Source organism: Myotis yumanensis, unplaced genomic scaffold (assembly GCF_028538775.1).
Source record: "Myotis yumanensis isolate MYYU_CA2020_CCGP unplaced genomic scaffold, mMyoYum1.0.hap1 SCAF_3, whole genome shotgun sequence".
Taxonomy (NCBI): domain Eukaryota; kingdom Metazoa; phylum Chordata; class Mammalia; order Chiroptera; family Vespertilionidae; genus Myotis; species Myotis yumanensis.
In genome coordinates this window covers 178,505,334-178,526,960 of record NW_027223754.1, presented here as the reverse complement: position 1 = coordinate 178,526,960, position 21,627 = coordinate 178,505,334, and the positions used below count along the sequence as shown (strand labels likewise).

The 21,627-nt window shown below is 43.8% G+C and overlaps 1 protein-coding gene across 10 annotated transcripts in view; it reads left to right on the top strand.

The window, feature by feature from the left end:
* Positions 1 to 4,110: 4,110 nt before the first annotated feature.
* Positions 4,111 to 21,627, top strand: part of PPFIBP1 (PPFIA binding protein 1) — a 168,071-nt gene continuing 150,554 nt past the window's right edge. For 4 of the 10 annotated variants that reach the window (XM_070410510.1, XM_070410509.1, XM_070410504.1 and 1 more), the window contains exon 1: positions 4,112 to 4,287. The gene's annotated coding sequence lies outside the window, so the exon portion shown is untranslated. Of the gene's footprint in view, positions 4,288 to 21,627 lie in introns of all 10 variants that reach the window. The other 6 variants (XM_070410508.1, XM_070410503.1, XM_070410500.1 and 3 more) reach the window with 3 other exon arrangements.

Genomic DNA, 21,627 nt, shown 5'->3' with positions numbered 1-21,627 from the left:
ACTTTTATTATTATAGATTGCTGAGCCTTTGATTCTTGTGTCATAATAGGGCTAACACTCACCTTATAGGATGGTTGTGAGGATTAAACGAGACACAAGACAGAGATCTTTGGGGGAATAGTCAGAAAAGCAGGACCTGGCCCCCTAGGAGGAAGATCTTTAGTGGTGGGCTGCTCTTCCAGCTCAAGTGCTCATTGTTGCCAGATAAATTCAAGTGGGTGCTAGAGGGCTACTTGTCAGGAATGCTATGGAAAGGATTCTTGCCTCCAATAGGTAGTTGCATCAGATGACCTGTAGGATCCATTCCACGTTCTACTTTTGTTATTTTCTGTATGTTTTCTCTTGCTTTCAGAGTGTCCTCCTCCACACTTCACCCCATAGTGACAGTATCTGGCAAAATTCATAGGTACTGCCCTGACCGGTTTGGCTCAGTGGATAGAGCGTCGGCCTGTGGAATGAAGGGTCCCGGGTTCGATTCCAGTCAAGGGCATGTACCTTGGTTGCAGGGAGACCCCCAGTGGGGGGTGTGCAGGAGGCAGCTGGTTGATGTTTCTCTCTCATCGATGTTTCTAACTCTATCCCTCTCCCTTCCTCTCTGTAAAAAATCAATAAAATATATAAAAAAAATTTATAGGTACTAAAGGTAAGGCTGATCATCGGAATAATTAGGCAGAAAATAGATATCTGATCTTCAGAGCTGATTCGTGTTGAAACCACAGAAGTCATAAACAGACTTTTCTAATAAGTCAGCTAGGATTCAGAGGAGTGGGTAAACTCGGGGTCGCTGCTCCCTGGACACCCTAGTTCACTTCTGCTGAGATGTCTTTATTCTTGGGGGCTTCCCTAAGATACACAGAGGCCAGTGGTTTCAGTATATCTCTTTAAGTGTTAGAGTCTCTTTTAAAAATGAAGCATTATGGTGAAGCCTAAATGTAGAACAGAGAACAGCTGTAACTCTGATTAAGGGGGAGGGGAGAGGCTGGGGAGAAGGAGCCTGAAATCTGGCCCATCGATTCCTTTCTCACCCACTCTGGAACCCCTGGCTTGAACACTACTGCTTCAGCTGGGGCCAGTTTTCAGCTTTCCTCTTGAGTCTTTTGTTTTCCGGACTCTGATGGCAGCTGTTATCACTCCAGCTGTGGAGGGGATGGGAGGCAACTTCCTGTTATTCTATCCTGCCATCCCTATGGGGGTGGGACATTCCCTCCCTCATCTCCTGCTGCTGGTTGTAGAATGTGAGCCCGAGTGTAGCCATCCTATGACTGGGGCTGGAAGAATGACTGGTAGCCACTCAGCCACTGTTAGAAGGCATTTGGGAGGGCAAGGCAGGCAACAGGCACAACAGACAAGTGTGTCCCTGACTGTGGGAGCGAAGGGTGAGTGGCTAAGAGGCAGGTTAAGTGTTTGGTGCATAAAATATCTGACAGGGTGAAGGACTGTTGCATGAATGGTGGCAGAGTGGGAAAAGGAAAGGACTCTGGCCAAAGGGGTGGGGGAGGGGAGAGAGATGGGATTTTGGCTTCAAGATTATTTGGGGGTATTTCGGGGTATGGTTTATTTAAGGAATGGAGGGGGGTTGGGGAAGATAGAAAATGTATATAGGTAGACATATATCACCATATGTTTACACATCTGTACAATCGCAATAAAGCTTACAATAACCTTGGATGCATCACCAGCCCCATTTCATAGAAGAGGGAGCTGATGGATGTTTTAGTGACTTTGCCAAGTTACACAGCAAGTAAGTAGCAGAACTGGGCAATGGACTCCAAGCCCTTTTTCTGTCCACATAGTGCACAGCAAGGACAGGACTTTGATTAATTAAGCTTTGAGAGAAGGGTAGGACTTAAAATGCAGAAGAGGGTCAGAAGGTACCAACTTCCAGTTATAAAATAGTCATGGGGATGTAATGTGTAGCATGGTGACTATAGTTAATAATACTGTATTACATATTTGAAAGTTGCTAAGAGAATAGCTCTTAAAAGTTCTTTTTCAAAAAAACAAAAACAACAACCTTCCCCTGTCCCGTTCCCCGCCCCCACACAGAAGAGTGGGGTTTCCAGTTAGGCCAGAAGAGAATCAAGCCGAGATCTGTGAGGAGACCAGTTAGTCTGTAGCAGTGTTTCCCAGGACTGAAGTGGGAGATAAGGCGGGAGAGGTAAATAGACCAGGTTAGGGAGAGTGTTAAATGGCTAGCCAACAATTGCCGAGAAAGGGGGCCAGAATTTAGAGGGGAAGATCTTGATGGCAAAACCAAACAGTGTTTTATTTTTTTATTTTTAATATATTTTATTGACTTTTTACAGAGAGGAAGGGAGAGGGATAGAGAGTTTAGAAACACTGATGAGAGAGAAACATCGATCAGCTGCTTCCTGCACAGCCCCTACTGGGGATGTGCCCACAACCAAGGTACATGCCCTTGACTGGAATCGAACCTGGGACCCTTCAGTCCACAGGCTGACGCTCTATCCACTGAGCCAAACCGGTCAGGGCACCAAACAGTGTTTTAGAAAACTCATCTGGTAGGGGTGCACAGACCTGGGGGGAAATGGAGTCAGAAGTGTAAGGTAGGAGCTTGGAATGGTGTAGGTCTAACAATGGCAATAACATAAAGTAGGTCTGTGGATTTTTATTTATTTATTTTTTAGCATTATACTGTTCTAATGAGTGTAGATGGTGGGCAGTCATTGCTTTCAAGTAAAGAGAAAAAATGGCTTTGGAGTCTAATGGATCTTGGTTTCAACCCCAGTTCTGAGTGTTCTGGAGAAATTTACTTAGGTAACCTGGCGGAGTCTTTGATTCTTATCTTAGGTTAAAATGGGGCTAAAGGCGGCAGGAGGTGGGGACATCTGTAATAGTATCAACAATAAAAATAAAATTATTAAAAATAAAACTGTTAGATTAAAAAAATGGGGCCAATGACACCACTTTACAGGATGGTGGTGAGGATTAAATGAGGCACAGTGTTGGACTCTGCATCCCTCTACAAATATGGCAGGATGGTGAAATGTACAACATTGTCATCCATCAAAAACAATCTAATCCAACAGAAAGTCAATAATTAATTCATTGTCCTTCCAGAAGATGATGGATAATAAGCTACCTATATATCTCATATAAATAGTGCCACTTCTCACCCTGCAGTTCTGCCCGGAAGCAGAGAGACACACCGAAAGAACCATCTCCCGAGAATCTTTCTGTTCTGTTAGCGAAAGGGATTATACAGCGTGATATCCGTCGAGGGTAAATGTTAGTTAATTCTTAATTGATAGCTCAGCCTCTGCAATTGGTTCCATTCAACAGTAATTATTCTCCTGTGGCTTGTTCAGCTCAGTTGTGAGTCCCCCTCCTTTTCAGTTGTGCATGGAAACAGCAGCGTTAACGCCGGGAAACAGGTAAATAATAATTTTTCTTATTTCGCTTTTATTTGCCTGGAAGCTCGCGTGGTGTGATTGATTTTCATCGCTAACAGCAAAAGCAGTCACATGGTCGGAGAACGCTGCAAGTTAACAATTCACAGCTGGTCGCCTTTCCTAGCGTTGGCTTCCAAATTTTCCCCAAGTGCCTTTGAAGTTCTAAATCTCCCGTCTAGGGGAACACCCAGCAGTCCCCAGGTAAAAGGGGAGCAGAGGGAGCTGGCGTGTTCCTTTATTTGCATGCTTTTTACAGCTGGCCATTTTCTGCTCCGCGCAACGCCGGACTCGGACTTGCCCGTGACACAGAGGCAATGGTTTTTCCTTAAAAAGGGGGTTGGGATGGGTTAGTTTCATTTCTGATCTGGGATGCAGTGAATGCGCCAAAGAAAAGTTTAAAACCCCGACCCGCGAGGTGCTTCCCCATACATCTCCTTCCCTGAGAGATAGCAGGAAAGGCAGCATTTTTTTTTCCATCAACACCCACTTCCAGCCCTAGTCTGGCTCCGCGAGGAATGTATAAAATTAGTTGGCTCCTCTGAGTGACTGTCCCCCGGCCCAATCAGCGGGAGCCGAGGCGCTGCCGCCCCCGCCCCCCTGCGAACGCTCTTTGGCTAATCCCCGCCGGGAGGGAGGAGAGAGGCGGCGGAGGGAGGGGGAGGTACCTGGGCCCGGGAGTGATGTCAGCTCCCAGCTCGGTGTCTGCCCGGATTCCTGACATGGTGTAGGGCCCGGAGGGTGGGGACGGCGGGAGCGGGACGGGACCGGACTCGGGTTTGCTGGCCCGTGGCGGGGCCAGAGTGCTGGGGCTTTGAACTCCGGGGGAAGGTGATCCAGAACTTTTGGAACTAGTGCCGGCGGCGCCCACCCCCAGGTAAGGGCGCTGGACGCCTCTCGGACACCCGAGAGCAGCGGCGCCGTTGTGTGGCTGCAGCTGGGTGTAGCAGCTGCGCCTCCTCCTCCCGGGTCGATTTCCTTTCCTGAACTCCTGTTTCCCAATGGGATCGGGCACTTTTGGGGGGTGGTGGTCTAAGCTTTACTCCTCGGGCTGCCGATGAGCTTATGTGTGAAAATACCTCCAGGACTGGACGTGTAAGGGCTTGTCTGTATCCTTAGACCACCCCCTTCCCCATATACCCTGGTCTCCCAATAATACTTGGGAGTATGAGGGTTGGGATGATTGGGGTGGGGGGTGGGGGGCAGTATTTTAAAATGTCACAAAAAGTTTATGAAATATTGACTACAAAAATGGGGCTTTTTGCGAGAGAACAAAAGTGTTGTATCTTTTTAGATCCCGTGTGGCCTATTACATAGTGGGATTTAACTGAAAGAATGTAATGGTTATTCTTATGTGTTGTTATATAGCAGCATGTGAAATCTTTTTATATAGTCCAGTCAGGATGTGAGAAATTCACTTGGGGTGAATTCATTATGAGCTTGTGGGAAAACGAGTCTCTTGGGACCACACTTGTAAAAAGTCCAGCTCTTTGCACTCTTACATGTTAACCGAGAATCCGTATCATTGCCCACCCTGTGATCTGGCGGGGTTAGGAGGGCTGCTGAAGATCTTCAGATCTGTGTTCCGCGGCTGAGAAAAGGATGAGGGCTGGCAGATGTGTTTTCAGGGATCATTTTTAGAAAAGGGAGTTTTAACAGGGAAATGTGGCAGAAGGCGTGGCATACAGACTCTTAATTATAGGACCATGTATTTTTCAACATGTGGGACCGAAACAAATCCTTCCTTTCACTAAGAAGTGCAGAGAGCAATAGAACGAGGGTTTGATTTAGTGTCCAAGTTTGGTAATTAGGGAAAGCAATTGCCTACCGGGAGGGGAGGAAAAGATAGTTTGAGAACTGGAAGTATAGAATTCTAATATTTTATTTTCTGTTTCAAACCTCCCCCCCCCCCCCCCGCCCCCGCCCTTGGAGATTTGTGTGCCCAGGTCATTAACTGGGTGTGATTGATTTTCTGGGGGAAAAACTTAACTCCACAAACTGATTCAGAACTCTCACTTAACAGTGCTTAAGGCTCTTTCTTCTGGAGCAGGAAAAAAATGTATGGGCTGAGAGACGCCTGAGTCAAGTTTCCCTTTTCATTCACCACTGTTCCTCACAGTGAGGATCCTTCTGTTGCCTGGTCGGGGAGGAAACGGGTGTGGGCTTCATTGTGAGTCGAAAGCTGCATCCCGGTGCCTGAACCAAAGGGCACGTCCAGGAGGTGAGGAAGGACAGAAGCCACCACATTACGTCTCATAAAACTAAGTCAGGAAGTGTGGAGTTACAGGACTTCATAGATGGGGCTCTCTTTCTAGCCAGATGACAATTCAAGTTCAGAGCTAGAAAGAAGTATTTTGTTGGCTGTTTGTAAAACCACCTGGCTCTGTATTGTTCTCCGTTTCTGAACAAATTAATTAGCACAGGGTGGAGAAAGAGCAGGATTTTTGCAAAGGGAAGGTGTGCTTTACTGGAAAGGCCAGACTATTTTCACTTTGGTTTGTGTTTTAGACTCAGAAATTTCCTGATGGCTCTGAAATCCTGGGGGACAAGTCGTTTCTATTTATGTTCTGTAGGAAGCACGTAAAACACAGTATTTTTCAGTGGGAAAGAGAAGGAGGTGATGTGGAATTCCTGTGGGCTGATGTGAGCTCACTGGAGCCCTGGCTGATGGAGTGTTCAAACTGGAGTTTGTAATACCCAGGGATGGAGCTGCAAAAACCAGTCAAGTAAAAAATACCTTTTGGATGTTATCCTGATGTGCCAAATTCAGATTTAGGCTCCCCCTTAACACCCCCCTCCCCCCGCCCCAAGAAACTAGTCCTGGCTTAGGGACTTGAATATACTAAAGCTTTAAATTTTATTAACAGTTTTTTGAGTAATAGCAGTAATTTTACATACTTAGTTTTAACCAATATTTCTCTTTCGTGGTCCTAGTTTATGAGGCAGATGTGGTATAGTAAAACATGGTACTTTCAAAAGACAAAACTTGAAATATGTTTGTTATTGAGAAAGGTAGGCTCAGGTGTGTGTTTTTTTAATAATCTGAGTGGCCAGATTATTATGACCGGCCAGATTATTATGACCACCCCATCAGTACAATGAAGTGAATTAGTTATGCAAATAATAATAATAAAACCTTGAGAGTATTTGCTTAGGGAGTTTTCAATATTCAGTATTTTTGGAAGTGTCAATGAAGTACTCATGGGGTGGTCAATAATCTGGCCGGTCATAATAATCTGGCCACTCGGTGTATTTTTATTGATTTCAGAGAGGGAGAGGGAGAGAGAGATAGAAACATTAATGATGAGAGAGAATCATTGATTGCCTACCTACTGGGGCTCGAGCCTGCAACCCGGGCATGTACCCTTGACTAGAATCAAACCCAGGACTCTTCAGTCCGTAGGCCGACGATGTTCTAACCACTGAGCAACCGGCTAGGGCTAGGCTCAGGTTTTTATTTCATTATCTTTGACCAGCAACTGTCAATAGTTCTGGTAGCTATTTTTAAAAAAATTGGGTAATCTGGCCTTTGTGGACAAATGTTGACTTGAAATCTAGGGCACACTGTAGTTCCAGATCAATAGTGCCTAATTTCAAGGCCATCATAGACATTTTTTTGGAAACAAATTCAGTGAAGGAGAGTTCACTTACTGTTTCTGTAGTCTTTTTGTCACTCTCTGTACCAGCATGAGATATATCAGAACAAGGTCATTCCTCCCCCCCCCAACCCCCACATCAGTTATTCACCAGCTGATTTCTTTCTAAAACCTGCTTTTATATTCCTGAAATAGTTGCATTTTGTAATTAATTTAGATTATGTTGGTAATTTGTTACATTAAAAATACCTTTTTTAGCTTTCCACCTCCCATTTTCATTTATTTTGTTAAATTTATCTTTATTGTTGAAAGTATTATATATGTCTCCTTTATTTCCTCATTGACTTCCTCCACCCCTCACCTGTCCCCCCATTTTTAAACGTACCTTTATCCCAAATAGCACAGCTTCCAAACTGTTCACTAATAGACCTCACTCATCATTCCTTCCTTTCAAAGATATTACATGTTTCTGACCTAATTTGAATCACCTTTTCAAAACAACGCGTGAATGAGTGAATTAATGAATGAATGTGCATGCACCGTTGGGTCTGTGTCTTGATTCTTTATTAAAGAAATGTTGCTTCATGGTGAAAACATAGGCAAGAGGTACTGCACAATGATTTGCTTTTTCTTTCCAGACACTTCCCTAGAAAGCCATATTAGTTCTGAAATTGAGAGGAGAAAGATATCACAGCTGAGCAGCCAATCGTGAAATCTTTCAGGGAGCCATGATTATGATTATTAATTTCACCATGGTCGAACAGATGCATTTAAGTATCAGATTCAAAGCTGTTAAGGTTAGTGACGCTGAGTGTTGTTTGGGGATGAAGGGAACAAAGTGTCTGCCCTTCAGCCAGCATTTTCTTTCTACTAAAGATTGATCATTTCTTAATTAAATCAGTCATCAAATTATCCAAAAGTTGACACTATCCAAAAACGGCTCTGGGCTGGTGCAGTTCCGTGCATCTGTAGTATATTATGTCATTAGTTTCTGAAATTCATTGCTGTGCATGTCAGAACCTTTTCCCTAGTCGAAAAGCCTGCAGCTTTTGTCACATAATCACCACCACAAAGATTGATGCTGTATTATATGGAGCTAATGCTTAAAAAACTAAACTGAACTAAACATACAAAATACAGACTCTTAGTGTTTCTTTTACACTCTTCGTTTTCAGTGTAGTCATTATTGACGCCTGTCTGGCGTTAGTTGATAAAGTTTCAAAAAGCCAAGTGGTGAGTTTCTTTTACTTCAATATTTTTTTTCCAAGTTGAAGGTTCTAGAACAACAAACTGGATTTTAGATTGAAAAATCGGGCCCTTCCGGGAGTTTTAAGTTTGCACACGGGCTGGGCAGTTTTGAGGGGAGAGGAAGGTCTCAATGAAATGTGAGTCAGTCTGTATCCATTGAAGAGCTATTTCTGAAATGTGGGTTTGGAGTCAGTGGTCCATGTGGGTGTGTTGTCACAGTTTATGACTAAACTTTGGTTATATGTTTCCCTGGAGCTTGGTGTGACTCACATTTAAAAAAAAAATTGATTTGAGAGAGAGAAGAAGGGAGAGAAAGAGAGGAACATCAATCGGCCGTCTCCAGCACAAGCCCCTACTGGGAATCAAACCCGCAATCTGGGCATATGCCCCCGACCAGGAATCGAACCTGCCACCTTCTGGTGCGTGGAACCATACTCCAACCAACTGAGCCACACCAGCCAGGCAGCGTGACTCACATTTTGACTGGTTCACACGCACATCCTTGTTTTGGTTGGCAAATGGAATGAGTTCAGAATAGAAAGATCATTTAGTGGTTTCTGTTCCAGCGGTGCACCTAAAAATGCTCACGACTCGAAGGAAGTGTACAAACTCTAATTGCACTGAGTTGCAATCATTCTGGCAAAGGCTCATGTCTGAAATACGGATTGTGGAGGAAGAAGATCAAGTACTATAATGCTTGGGCCTGGCCTTAGCTTTTATGGACTTCCTATGAACTCCAGAGTAAGGCTAAGTATTTTCACTTCTAGTTTAGGGCCATTGAACATTTGCCATAAAAACAGACGTACATTCAAGGGAGCAGTATGCTGATTTCTAGTGTGTATGCCTTGTTAACAGGGGAAAATCTAATTTTACTTGGTGAAGGGGAGGCTAAAGATGTTGTTTTCAGTGGCAAGTCCATTCATAAATAAGTGGCTAAATTCTTTAGGCAAGCAAGAAGTAGATAGGCCCATTGGGAAGTATATGAACTCTTCCCTTGCTATGAATGTAATACTATACCGTATCGCTAAATATGCCTGTGTTATCTCATATGTCTGTGCCTAGGATCTAGCTCACAGAGGTCCCTTTGCTGGCTTTTTGTCATCCTTCTCTTCATCTGTAATATTTTACACAATGCCACCTTGCCACCACAGAGTTGTATGAGGTTTTTTATGAGGAAAGTTTACTGAACTTACTTTAGTTGGGAGAGAGTGAAAACAAGGCTAAGACTCTGTGGCCTACTTTCTTAATATAACTTGACAGTGTGACTGCAGTTGCATAAATAACGTCCCTGCCATCATTATCTTTTTCTAAAGATGCTGCTTCTCATAACAACACATAGTAGAGAATGTTGTTTTGCTTGAAGCGGAATTTGAACAGTGGAATGAGCGTGTAGGTCCTCATCTAAATGAACCATGGGAAGTGAGTAGTGGGAGGAAGGAAAACAGGGACAACTCGGAGGAAACACGCGGGTCGAGCCTCTGAGTCTGCCAGGATGATTTGTGTGAAGTCACCTGGGACTCCGTGTTTTTCCTCAGGATCAGCTGCTTGGATGCTTCTGTAACACTTCCACATCCTTCCCGCCTCCACTCCCATCAGTGGGTGGCTGCACTACCAAGAGGGCTTTCAAACACAGACTTAAGGTTCTTTTATTGCTTTTCTCTTTGCAGGGTACCTTGATTCTCTAGGACAGCGGTTCTCAACCTGTACGTCGCGACCCCTTTGGTGGTCGAACGACCCTTTCACAGGGGTCGCCTAAGACCATCCTGCATATCAGATATTTACATTACGATTCATAACAGTAGCAACATTACAGTTATGAAGTAGCAACGAAAATAATTTTATGGTTGGGTCACAACATGAGGAACTGTATTGAAAGGGCCAGAAGGTTGAGAACCACTGTCCTAGGATGACTTGTGCTCTACATCACTGTGGGACACACACAGCTAGATGCCCAACCAATGTCTATGTCACCCACTTCTTCCCTATAGCTGAACCCATTTTGTTTAATTTGGCACCATGGCTAGTTAGAAAAAGAAACAAACTTGATTTCCCAGAATCCCTTGCAATTGGAGGTTGTCTAGGACATAGCCCTGGCCAATGAGATGTAAGTAACTGGGTGGGACTCCCCCACAAAGCTCTTATAATGGGGTGGACACTATGTGCTCACAGGTTAGGCCTTTTGCTCTTTGTCCTTCTTTCTCCCTGGAACATGGATGCTGTTTTCTAAGTGGAGAACCTTCTTGTGACCAAAGGCAAGAACCTTGAGGGGTAAGCAGGGCGGGAAGCTGATGGCATTCTGCAACTGCTGCACCAGATCTCTTCTGCCATCTCTTGACTTTTTGTGAGGAGAAGAAAATTTGGTTAATCCACCAAAGTTAGATCTGTTACTTGCAGCCAAATGTGATTTTAACCAAGTTTAAATGTTAGTCATAATTTATCTTTTCTCTAAAAGTTAAAAGGCAGCATTCTCTGTGTGACAAAAAAAAAAGGGGGGATTGGCTGGTTGGCTCAGTGGATAGAGCATCAGCCTGTGGACTGAAGGGTGCCAGGTTCGATTCCGGTCAAGGGCACATGCCTGGGCTGCGGCATCGATTCCCAATAGGGGGCATGCAGGAGGCAGCCGATCAGTGATTCTCTCTCATCATTGATGTTTCTATCTCTTCCTCTCCCTTCCTCTCTGAAATCAATAAAAATATATTTAAAAAAGGAGGGGGGGTTGGATTTTGCTTTACAGATTCTCTACACTTGAATCCTGCTTTGCTATTCATTACAGTCTAATATTGGCAAGTAATTCAACTTCTTTGGGTCTCAGTTTTCCAGTCAGTGAAATGGTTGGTACTGATATTTATCTCATAGAATTTTTGTCAGGGAGAAACCAAGATGGCGGCATAGGTAAACACTGGAGTTTGCTGCCTCGAACAACCACTTTAAAAATACAACTAAAAGACGGAACGGACATCACCCAGAACCACAGGAAGGCTGGCTGAGGAGAGACTCTTCAACTAGAAGGAAAAACAACAGCATTACGAGGCCCAGAGGAGGCGCAGTGTGGAAAATTTAAAGGTACGGTGGTGCGGCGGTGCGCGCGCAAAGCGGGCTGGTGGCTGAGGGCGCGGTTGTCGTTTTCAATCAGGAGTGAGTCTCAGACTCTGGGCTACAGATCCGGGCGAGTCTCTAGGGACCCAGACTCAAACGGGAGAAACGGGACTGTCTGGCTAAGGTCCCTCCGAGGTTTGCAGCGGTTGTGGGGACAGAGAGGCAGAGCCCCTGGAGACGGACTGAGAGCAGCCATAGCTGCTCCCTCCCCCCGCCCTGTTGAGCCCGCCCCGCCCAGGCCCTGCGCAGAGCCATTTGCCGATCGCCTCAGGCAAAGGCTGGACTAGCGCCTCCCCAGAGGACTGAAGTTTTTCACACAGCTGATTCCAACAGCCAGTCGGGCTGGTGGTCAAATCCCTCTAGTGTTAACTACAACAATTAAGGCTTGGCTAGAACAAGACTGCGCACAAAGACCACAAGGGGGTGCACCAAGAAAGCATAAAAGATGCGGAGACAAAAAAACATGACAGAAATGGAGGATATGGAGCTAAGAATCGCAATTTTGAGGGCTTGCTATAAACTTGTGCAGAGCCTCACGAAAACTAATGAGACCCTTGATGCTACGATAAAGAAATTAGAAAGTAAGCATACACGGACTGAAATAAAGAATATTATACCCAATAGCAGACCAGAGGAGCACAAGAATCAAACCAAAGATTTGACAAAAAACACCCAACTGGAAAAGCAAAATGAAAAAAGAATCCGAAAGTGTGAAGATAGTGTAAGGAGCCTCTGGGACAGTTTCAAGCGTACCAACATCAGAATAATAGGGGTGCCAGAAGATGAAAGACAGCAAGATATTGAAAACCTATTTCAAGAAATAATGGCAGAAAACTTCCCCCACCTGGTGAAAGAAATGGACTTACAGGTCCAAGAAGCGCAGAGAACCCCAAACATAAGGAATCCAAAGAGGACCACACCAAGACACATCATAATTAAAATGCCAAGAGCAAAAGAAAAAGAGAGAATCTTAAAAGCAGCAAGAGAAAGAGACTCAATTACCTGCAAGGGAATACCCATACGACTGTCAGCTGATTTCTCAACAGAAACTTTGCAGGCCAGAAGGGAATGGCAAGAAATATTCAAAGTGCTGAATACCAAGAACCTACAACCAAGATTACTTTATCCAGCAAAGCTATCATTCAGAACTGAAGGTCAGATAAAGAGCTTCACAGACAAGGAAAAGCTAAAGGAGTTCATCACTACTAAACCAGTATTATACGAAATACTGAAAGGTATCCTTTAAGAAGAGGAAGAAGAAAAAGGTAAAGATACAAATTGTGAACAACAAACATGCATCTATCAACAAGTGAATCTAAGAATCAAGTGAATAAATAATCTGATGTACAGAATGAACTGGTGATTATAATGAATCAGGGACATAGAAAGGGAATGGACTGACTATTCTTGGTGGGGAAAGGGGTGTGGGAGATGCGGGAAGAGACTGGACAAAAATCGTGCACCTATGGATGAGGACAGTGGGTGGGGAGTGAGGGCAGAGGGTGGGGCGGGAACTGGAAGGAGGGGAGTTATGGGGGGGGGGAAGAGGAACAAATGTAATCTGAACAATAAAAATTTAATAAAAAAAAAAAGAATTTTTGTCAGTATTAAAAGTAAATAGAAATTTTTAATAAAAACAATAATGGTACATTTGTCACATAGATTTTCAACACATGGTGGCAATTATTACTGAAGGAAAGTGTAGTGGGGAGCCTGAAGAAGGGGAAGCAAGTAATTCAACTTCTAGTAGGTTCTCAGTAAACAGATTGAATGGCTGAATGGTAGATTAGCTTTAGAGCTGCAATGACTCGACTCGCCCCCATCTACTCGCCATTTATTTTAACGCCCATCTCTTTTTTTTTTTTTTTTTTAATACATCTTATTGATTTTCTACAGAGAGGAAGGGAGAGAGACAGAGAGCCAGAAACATCGATGAGAGAGAAACATCGATCAGCTGCCTCCTGCACATCTCCCACTGGGGATGTGCCCGCAACCCAGGTACATGCCCTTGACCGGAACCGAACCCGGGACCCCTCAGTCCGCAGGCCGACGCTCTATCTACCGAGCCAAACCGGTTTTGGCTTAACGCCCATCTCTTACCCTCAGTCCTACCTGCCTAGACCAGAATACTTGGAGCTCTTCTGTTCTCCAACTTTGGTTGAAAAAACAAAGGATATCCTTATGAAAAATGTATTAGCTGTAGCATAGGCATGAAGGGAGAGGGCTCTAGAGTCAGACAAATGTAGATTAGAGTCCCTGGTCCTTAGTAGCTGTGTGATTCTGTCTTCTGTGAAATGGGAATAATTGGGTGGTTATTAATAAATATGCTAACATACCAGTATATGAAGCTCTTAACAGCTGTTTTCCTGGCACAGAATGAGCACTGGATTGATGGCAGATGGTATTTCATTAAACACTTGTTAAGCCATTCTTGGCCTTGGTATGAGGTCTTCTTGGGTATGTAAGGACAAATAAAAGATGCTCTTTAGCCGAAACCGGTTTGGCTCATTGGATAGAGCGTCGGCCTGTGGACTGAAGGGTCCCGGGTTCGATTCCGGTCAAGGGCATGTGCCTGGGTTGCGGGCACATCCCCAGTGGGAGATGTGCAGGAGGCAGCTGATCGATGTTTCTCTCTCATCGATGTTTCTGACTCTCTATCTCTCTCCCTTCCTCTCTGTAAAAAACCAATAAAATATATTAAAAAAAAAAAAAGATGCTCTTTACCCTTAAGAATATTCATATGCAGGAGATGGGCGTAGGAAGTGGATGACCCTCTTTATACATAACTGTAACATAAAACAGGTTTAAAATGCTATTTAGCTGTTAAAAAGTTGAGAAAATATACTGATTTATACAGATGTTTGTGATATATATTTTAAGAAAAAGAGGCCCTGGGCGGGCATGTGCGGGAGGCAACCAATTGATGTGTTTCTCTCACATCAGTGTTTCTCTGTCTCTATCCCTCCTCGTCCCTTCCACTCTCTCTAAAGATCAACGGAAAAATATCCTCAGGTGAGGACTAACAACAACAACAACAACAACAAAAATACAGATGAGGAGTCTGAGGCACAGACAGGCTCATTGAGTTTCCCACTGTGTGTGCTGGACTCAGGATTTAAGTGCAGGTACAGCCTTTAGGGTCAGTATCCTCAATCTCTTTATACTTCTGCCTCTGGCTTAGTTTTATACTTGATGTGTTAAAAGCTACTAAGAACTGCTAGTTGATCTTACCCACATGAAGACATTAAGCAGGAATTTAGAAATTTAGGTTTGGAGATTAGGCAAAACCCTGGATTGATGGATCATCTCCATAGGGCTGTTACATAAAGACTGAGAGTAGATGAACTTGCCAAAGAAGAGGGTGTAGACTAAAAGAGAAGGAAGTATAGCAGGTCCTCAAATAACATTGTTTTGTTATAACTTTGATGAGGAAAAACAAATGGTTTCTGGCGGGGACCACTGTCTGTGTGGAGTTTGCCTGTTCTCCCCATGTCTGTGTGGGTTTTCTCCAGTCCTCCGGTTTCCTTCCTCATCCCAAAGATGCCCCATTCTCAGTGAGTGTGGGTGTGGGGGTGAGTGCACCCTGCGATGGAAGGGCGTGCTGTCCAGGGTGGGTGCCCGCCTGGTGCCTTGAGGGGCCGGGATAGGCTCCAACCAACAGCAACCTTGAACTAGAATAAGTGGAATCATCATCTTAATTTTTATTAATCTTTTAAAAATGTATATATAGCTCATTTATTTCAACATGTAGTATTAGAATTGTTTTCGGTCTTATTTAGTTTTTGTGACCAGAAATAAGCTATAGGAACTTAACTTTATTTATATCAATTAGTCTACGATAAAATTATTTCATACTGCCTAAAGTTGCAGTGTCCAAGTACCCGTTGAGGATGGTAAGTGAGGACTCTGTACATAGGGAACTCTTGACATTTAGACATGGTCAGGCCCAAGAGAAGTTAGATAGAGCAGGCACGCCAGAGAAGCAGAGGATGGTGGTGGCAAAGGGAAGCACACCCAGCCGAGGTGGGTGGTCTGTGCCATCCCCTGCTGACCCATTTCGAGGTCGGCTCTGAGAAACTGCCTCCGTCCAGCTGCCAGACCATTTTTGAACTTGGAGAGCAGTTTCACTAGCACAATAGAGATGAAATCCAGAGTGCGAAAAAAAATTTTTTTTAATATATTTTTATTGATTTCAGAGAGGTAGGGAGAGGGAGAGAGAGATAAAAACATCAACAATGAGAGAGAATCATTGATTGGCTGCCTCCTGCACTCCCCACACTGGGGATCAACCCCGAAACCTGGGCATGTGTCCTTGACCAGAATTGAACCTGGGACCCTTCAGTCCGCAGGCTGATGCTTTATCCACTGAGCCAAACCAGCTAGGGCAGGGGTGGGCAAACTTTTTGACTCGAGGGCCACAATGGGTTCTTAAACTGGACCGGAGGGCCGAAACAAAAGCATGGATGGAGTGTTTGTGTGAACTAATATAAATTCAAAGTAAACATTACATAAAAGGATACGGTCTTTTTTTTTTTAGTTTTATTCATTTCAAATGGGCCGGATCCGGCCCGCGGACCGTAGTTTGCCCACGGCTGGACTAGGGGCAAAGTGCAAAAATTTGAGAAATACGTACATGGGAGGCGATGAGTTGCATTTGGCCCCGTTAGCATAGCCTTTCAAGGAATTGAACAAGGAGAGGCAGGCTGTGATAGCCTGGGTTTGAGGAAGGTACAGGTAGACAAGGTGATATCAAAGAAGCAAAAGAGAGGTGAGAATGGGCATAAAGGGATAGATTCAAAATCAAGTGTAGAATGGCAGATTTGCCTTGAAATCCACAAGAACCGGCTTCAGATGGGATAGAAGAAAGGATAGGGGAAAATAGGAAAAAATGTGATTGGAAGAGATAAGTTGAGAAAGTTCACCCCAGGCAGTCTTCACTTTTTTTTTTCAGTCTAATGGGAGGCAGTGAAATGAAGTTTATAGACTTGTAGCACAGGCTCCTGAGAGGCTGGCCCTCAGGGTTATTGGTAGGGAGGAAGAATTCGAAAGAATGGCAGTGTCTCATCAAAACAACACAAACTGACACATTTGCCAGGATGTGTCTCCCGGCAGAAAATTCATGTGTTCAAGTGGAAAGCAGTGGTACAGAAAAGAAGAGGAGAATGAAATGAGACAAAGGAAAACTTGACTATTTAAAGGAGGAATTTTTAGCCAACCAGACTTAATGGTTTGCAGAACCACTGCCCAGGGAGAACCTGAGCGCTCTGAGTGCTGAGAAACAGCCTGGTTCTGGAACCACAGCCTGGGTTTGGTTAAAACCGAACCACCAAAGCACCGGGGACATTTTAAGGAGGGGAGTTGCCAGTGGAGAGGCCTTAGCATTAGATGCTGCTCCTTTGGTCTTCAGTTTAGCTAATTATTTCAAGAGAGATCATTGGGTTGCAGTGTTTCAGCAGATTTGCTATTGTAATGACATTAGCGGGATCGGGGAAAAGGACTGAAGCGATTCAGTAATTAACAGCATGGTACTAAAAATCAGCTCTTCTCCATCACTCCATTGGCGTGTCCCTTGGGGGTTGCTTAGAAAGACTTCAGTGAAAACTTACCTAAGTGTGTGTAGCATATTTAGATAGGCATCATATTCTTGAGTTAAATGATTCTCCGTGGGGCCATCATCGGAATTGTGGAGCCCAGTATGAAATGAAAATGTATGGTATCTTCTTTAAAAAGCTTTGGCTGGGTGCTCAGTTGGTTGGAGTGTTGTCCCGATGTACCCAAGGTTGTGGGTTTTATCCCCGGTCAGGGCACATATAAGAGGCAACCAGTGAATGCATAAATGGGTGGATGTATTTCTCTCTCTGTCTCTGTCTCTGTCTCTCTGTCTCTCTGTCTTTCTCTCTCTCTCTCTCTCTCTCTCTCTCCCCCTCTTTCTCTCAAATCCATAAATACATTTTTAAAAAGTGCTGTTAAAGGTACTAACATAAAAAGCTTTTCCTTTTTGTCTATAGTCTCCCTCTCTTTTTTTTTTTTTTTATAGTCTCCCTCTTGACCCATCCTGGTATTTACTTGCTACTTAATGTCATTGTAAGTGAAGAAAAAGTAAAATTATTAGCATGAATTTTACTGTTCATCTTTATATTGTGCAATGCCAGTTATAAATTCAGAACAAGAGCGTTTAATGTGTATGCAGAATTACTGAAATCACACTCTTTTTTGTTGCATATGTGTATTGTTCTTACCAAAACAGTGGAAACACTGCACAAAACTCACTCACTACTTTTATTTTACTTCTTGATTTGTGCATTTATCAACCTTTGGTTTACAGAAAGAAGGGCTGTAGTAAAGGACTGAAAGGGAAAAGGACTATGGATTTTTCTATCTTTCAGTTTCCTTCTATGCCATCATTGTCAGCATAAGGGGGTGGCTAATACAGGGAGGTTATGGGAGTAAGAGAGGATGTGATAGGAATCCTTGGTTGTGTTTCTTAGAAAGACATTGCTTTGAATGGAAAGCATGGCTTCTTGGAGCTGTCAGCACCCACCCATCTGCTCACTCAGTGTTTGTGACACACTGTGAACTAGTCTTGCTGAACTCCCATGCATTTTGAATCCACAGAAATCCCGTGCTCATGGGACATTGCCAACACTATGTATGAATGGGGCGGCATGGAATCGTGTGGCCACACACATTGAGTGGGTTCTCCTCTGCTCACACGCATGCTCCCTTGGTCCGTCAGACCTCATTCACAAACACAAGTTCAAAGTTACAGTTATTAAGAATCTCAAGACGTTGACAGCAGAGCATTAAACCAACTGTGGAGCCTTTCTGAACATAGGGTTCTGTGTGACCTCAAAGGTCACAAATCCATGAAGGCAGCCCTGTTCTCAGAAGTCAAAGAGGTCACTTTAAGCCTGAGTTTCCCTCCTATCTTAAAGACTCACCTTCATTACCAAGTTTTTGATGGGCAGATTTCTGTCTGGGATCCTTGGCCATCAGCACTGTCATTTTTGCCTTTCAGATAGCCTATATAATAAAAGGGTAATATGCAAATTGACCCTAACAGCAGAACGACCAGAACACCTGACAAATCTTTCCTCTGGTATGAGTTTTGATCTTCTATAGACCATAGCTTACAGCAGATTTCTCATATTCATGGTCCTGGTATAGAGACTGCATGGACACCGGTTTGGTTTGACCTACACAATACCAGTATGTATTTTAAGAAATTAAAGCCAATACTTAAAGTTTGGGAGATTTCACCTATTGAAATTCAGATTTTACAAAGAGAAGACTTGGCTACTCTGGGCTCTTGTTTTGCTGGGCTGGTGCCCTAGAGAACCCTTGGATTTGGGGAGGAAGATAATTTGGGTTTGCTTTTAGGGCAGACTGTGTTCTGGCAAAATCATCACTTTCACTTATGTAAATGTAAAGCAAGTTTCTGAGGAGTGCCGTGAAGCAATTGGGAATGCTGATCTGTTATCTGAGAAATGAAGTTCTCCACCTTCATATAAGTTGATAGATGCTTTGTAGCAGCCCTGGGTTGCTTTCTTAGGAGAAATATTTCTAGCCAGTGTCACCATTGGTCACCTTGAGGTCACTTTTTGACCTCTTCTGATCTTGACCTCTTTCTCCAAGCTTGTCTTCCCCTGTCCCTCATGCTCAGACCAGGCGCTGCACCCCTAGAGCGCTTTCGGCCCTCCCAACCTTTCTGCCTTTCCTGTTGCTCTTCTCTTTGCTCAAACCCTCTTCTCTCCAGGGCCACTGAAAGCAGCCCAGGAAACCTTTGCTAAGAGCCTCCATCAGAGCCCAGCCCGTGAACTCTGCTGGAAGTAGGTGATGAAACTTTGTAGGTTTTTAAATGCTCAAGGACCAAGAGGGTGCTGAGCCCAGGCTGTACTCTAAGGTTCCTTCCAACCCAGTGATTCTGAGCTGCTGTGGTTCTTCCAATGCCTGTGCCTATTTATTGCCACACCTTTGGTATTTAGTTGGTTTTTGAAGTTGTACTTTGTGAAGGGAACTTTGCTTGCACTGTCTCTGTTAATATTGAGGGCAGCACTAGCATAATGTCCATATTACAGATGAGGAAGTGGAGTTTTCTCCAAAACTGACACTCCAAATGGATTATCGGTGGTTGTGTCTTATTTCTCCAAATAGATCATATACTTGTTGAAAACCATGACTGCGCCTCTGTTGCTAGGCCCTGTTACCCAGCGGGGACTCAATAATGTTTATGTGATGGGAATAATGGTTCACTCGACCAATATGTATTGAGGCCTAGATGAGGTTCCATGGGGATACAAGTTGAAAAGATGGGTGTATATCAGTTATACTATAAGGTGTGCTTCCTACCTGTGCACAATTACAATATAGAATACCGGATCTTGCTGGTTTGGAGTTAGATGGGCCTATAGCTATGCCTCAGTTTCTTCTTTTGTAAAGTGGGGCCAATAATAGTACGTATTTTATATCATGTTTTTAATCAGGGTGACTTTACCCTGGAGGAGTCATTTGGCAGTGTCAGGAAATTTTGTGTGTGTCATAACTAGGGTGGAGGGAGTACTGACATTTAGTGAGTAGGGTCCAGGGATGCTGCTAAATACCTTATAACGCATGGACAGCCCCTATAACAAAGCATTACCCAGCCCCAAATGTCAATGGTGCCAAAGTTGAGAAGCCCTGCCTGGTAGGGTTGTGAAGATGAAGCAAGATAATGAATGCAGCGAGTTTGGCCTAGTTAACTGTTACTCTGAGAAAACCATCTCAAAGATTGCAAAATCAGCTTTCAAGAAGGGGGACGCCAAAAGGCTTAATTTCAACAGTGTTTGTGATACTTGCCAGGGAAGAGCCCTATGTTCAGGATTTCATGCTCTCCTGTTTAGAAGTGGTGACAAGACTCACTGAAGATTGTTAGTGTTACACTGTGTACTAACATGAGCTGGCGTGGGTTTATCAGAGCTGTAAAAACAATCATTAATTTTTAGGGTGTTTCTGGTAAACTTCCTGCTTGCTTAACTAGTTTGTTCGGTGGAGATAATTTTGGTGCGTGCATTTAAATCCTCTTCTGATGGAGGATGTTTTAGTTAGTGAATTTCCAAGTTGTGTTTTGGTAAGTGGGGCGTGAAAAGTGTTTGTTTTCACATCAAGAAACCTAATGTTTTTCTAGCCCTGGGTTTAAGACAAAGGCACCTTTCCCCTTGTTTACTGCCACGCCTGCCTCTTGCACAGTGTTTTGGTGTTTGTGGGAGTGGTGTGGAGAGCTGTTGGATTTCCATCTATTGTTTATTGTAGATTTGCAGTTGAGATTGTTACGTAAATTTTTTTGTAATTATAAAAGTAATATATGCACCACTTGGAAGATTTGAGCAGTAGAGAAAAAAACATAAAGATACAGTTAAAAAAAAAAGTCATCAGTAACCCTACCACACAAAGGTACAACTACTGTTGGTGTGCTTCCTTTTATTTCTTTCATTCAGATATTTTTTTTCCATATTTAAAAAAATATTTTAATTTATTTTTTAGAGAGAAAGGATGGGGGAGAGAGAAGACATGGATCAGCTGTCTCCTGCACGCCCCCTACTGGGACGGAGCCTGAAACCCAGGCATGTGCTCTGACCAGGATTCTAACCAGCAACTCCTCGGTACATGGGACCAACTGAGCCATACCCACCTGGGCTTTTTTCCCCCATTTGAAATATTCTGAGCATATGATTTTTGTGTTCTACTTTTTTAGTTAACATTTTATTTGCCTTTCCCCACACTATTAAAATGTCTGTAAATATTGTTTCTAAGAACTGTAAAATATTCCATTTATATTTGTTTCATGATTTATTCAATCCCATTGTTACCAGACAGGGACCTGGTCCTGAGCAGGTCTGCCCGGGGCTGGCCTGTCGTGTGTGGATTCTTGGACGTCGTGCAGGAAAGATTTCACAACATGAGTCCAGGTGATTTTGAGAGGATGTTGATTAAAGCTGAGGACACTGAAACAAGGAAGGGCCTAGGATGGAAGAAGCAACAGGAGAGCCTAGGCAGGGCTCAGTGGAGAGGCAGAGAAAAGGGGGCCTTGGAGACAGGTTCAGGGGGGTGAGTCCAGGATGAGCTGCCGCTGCCTATTGTTCTCCAGGTTGTAAGTCTCAAGGATGCTTAGAGTTTAGAAGATGCATATCTGGCGGGGAGGAGGGGGGAGGATATACTCCTTTGAGGATGCCGGGTCCTTTATTTTGAGGGTTTTTATTTTTATTTTTTTAAAAATATATTTTATTGATTTTTTTGCAGAG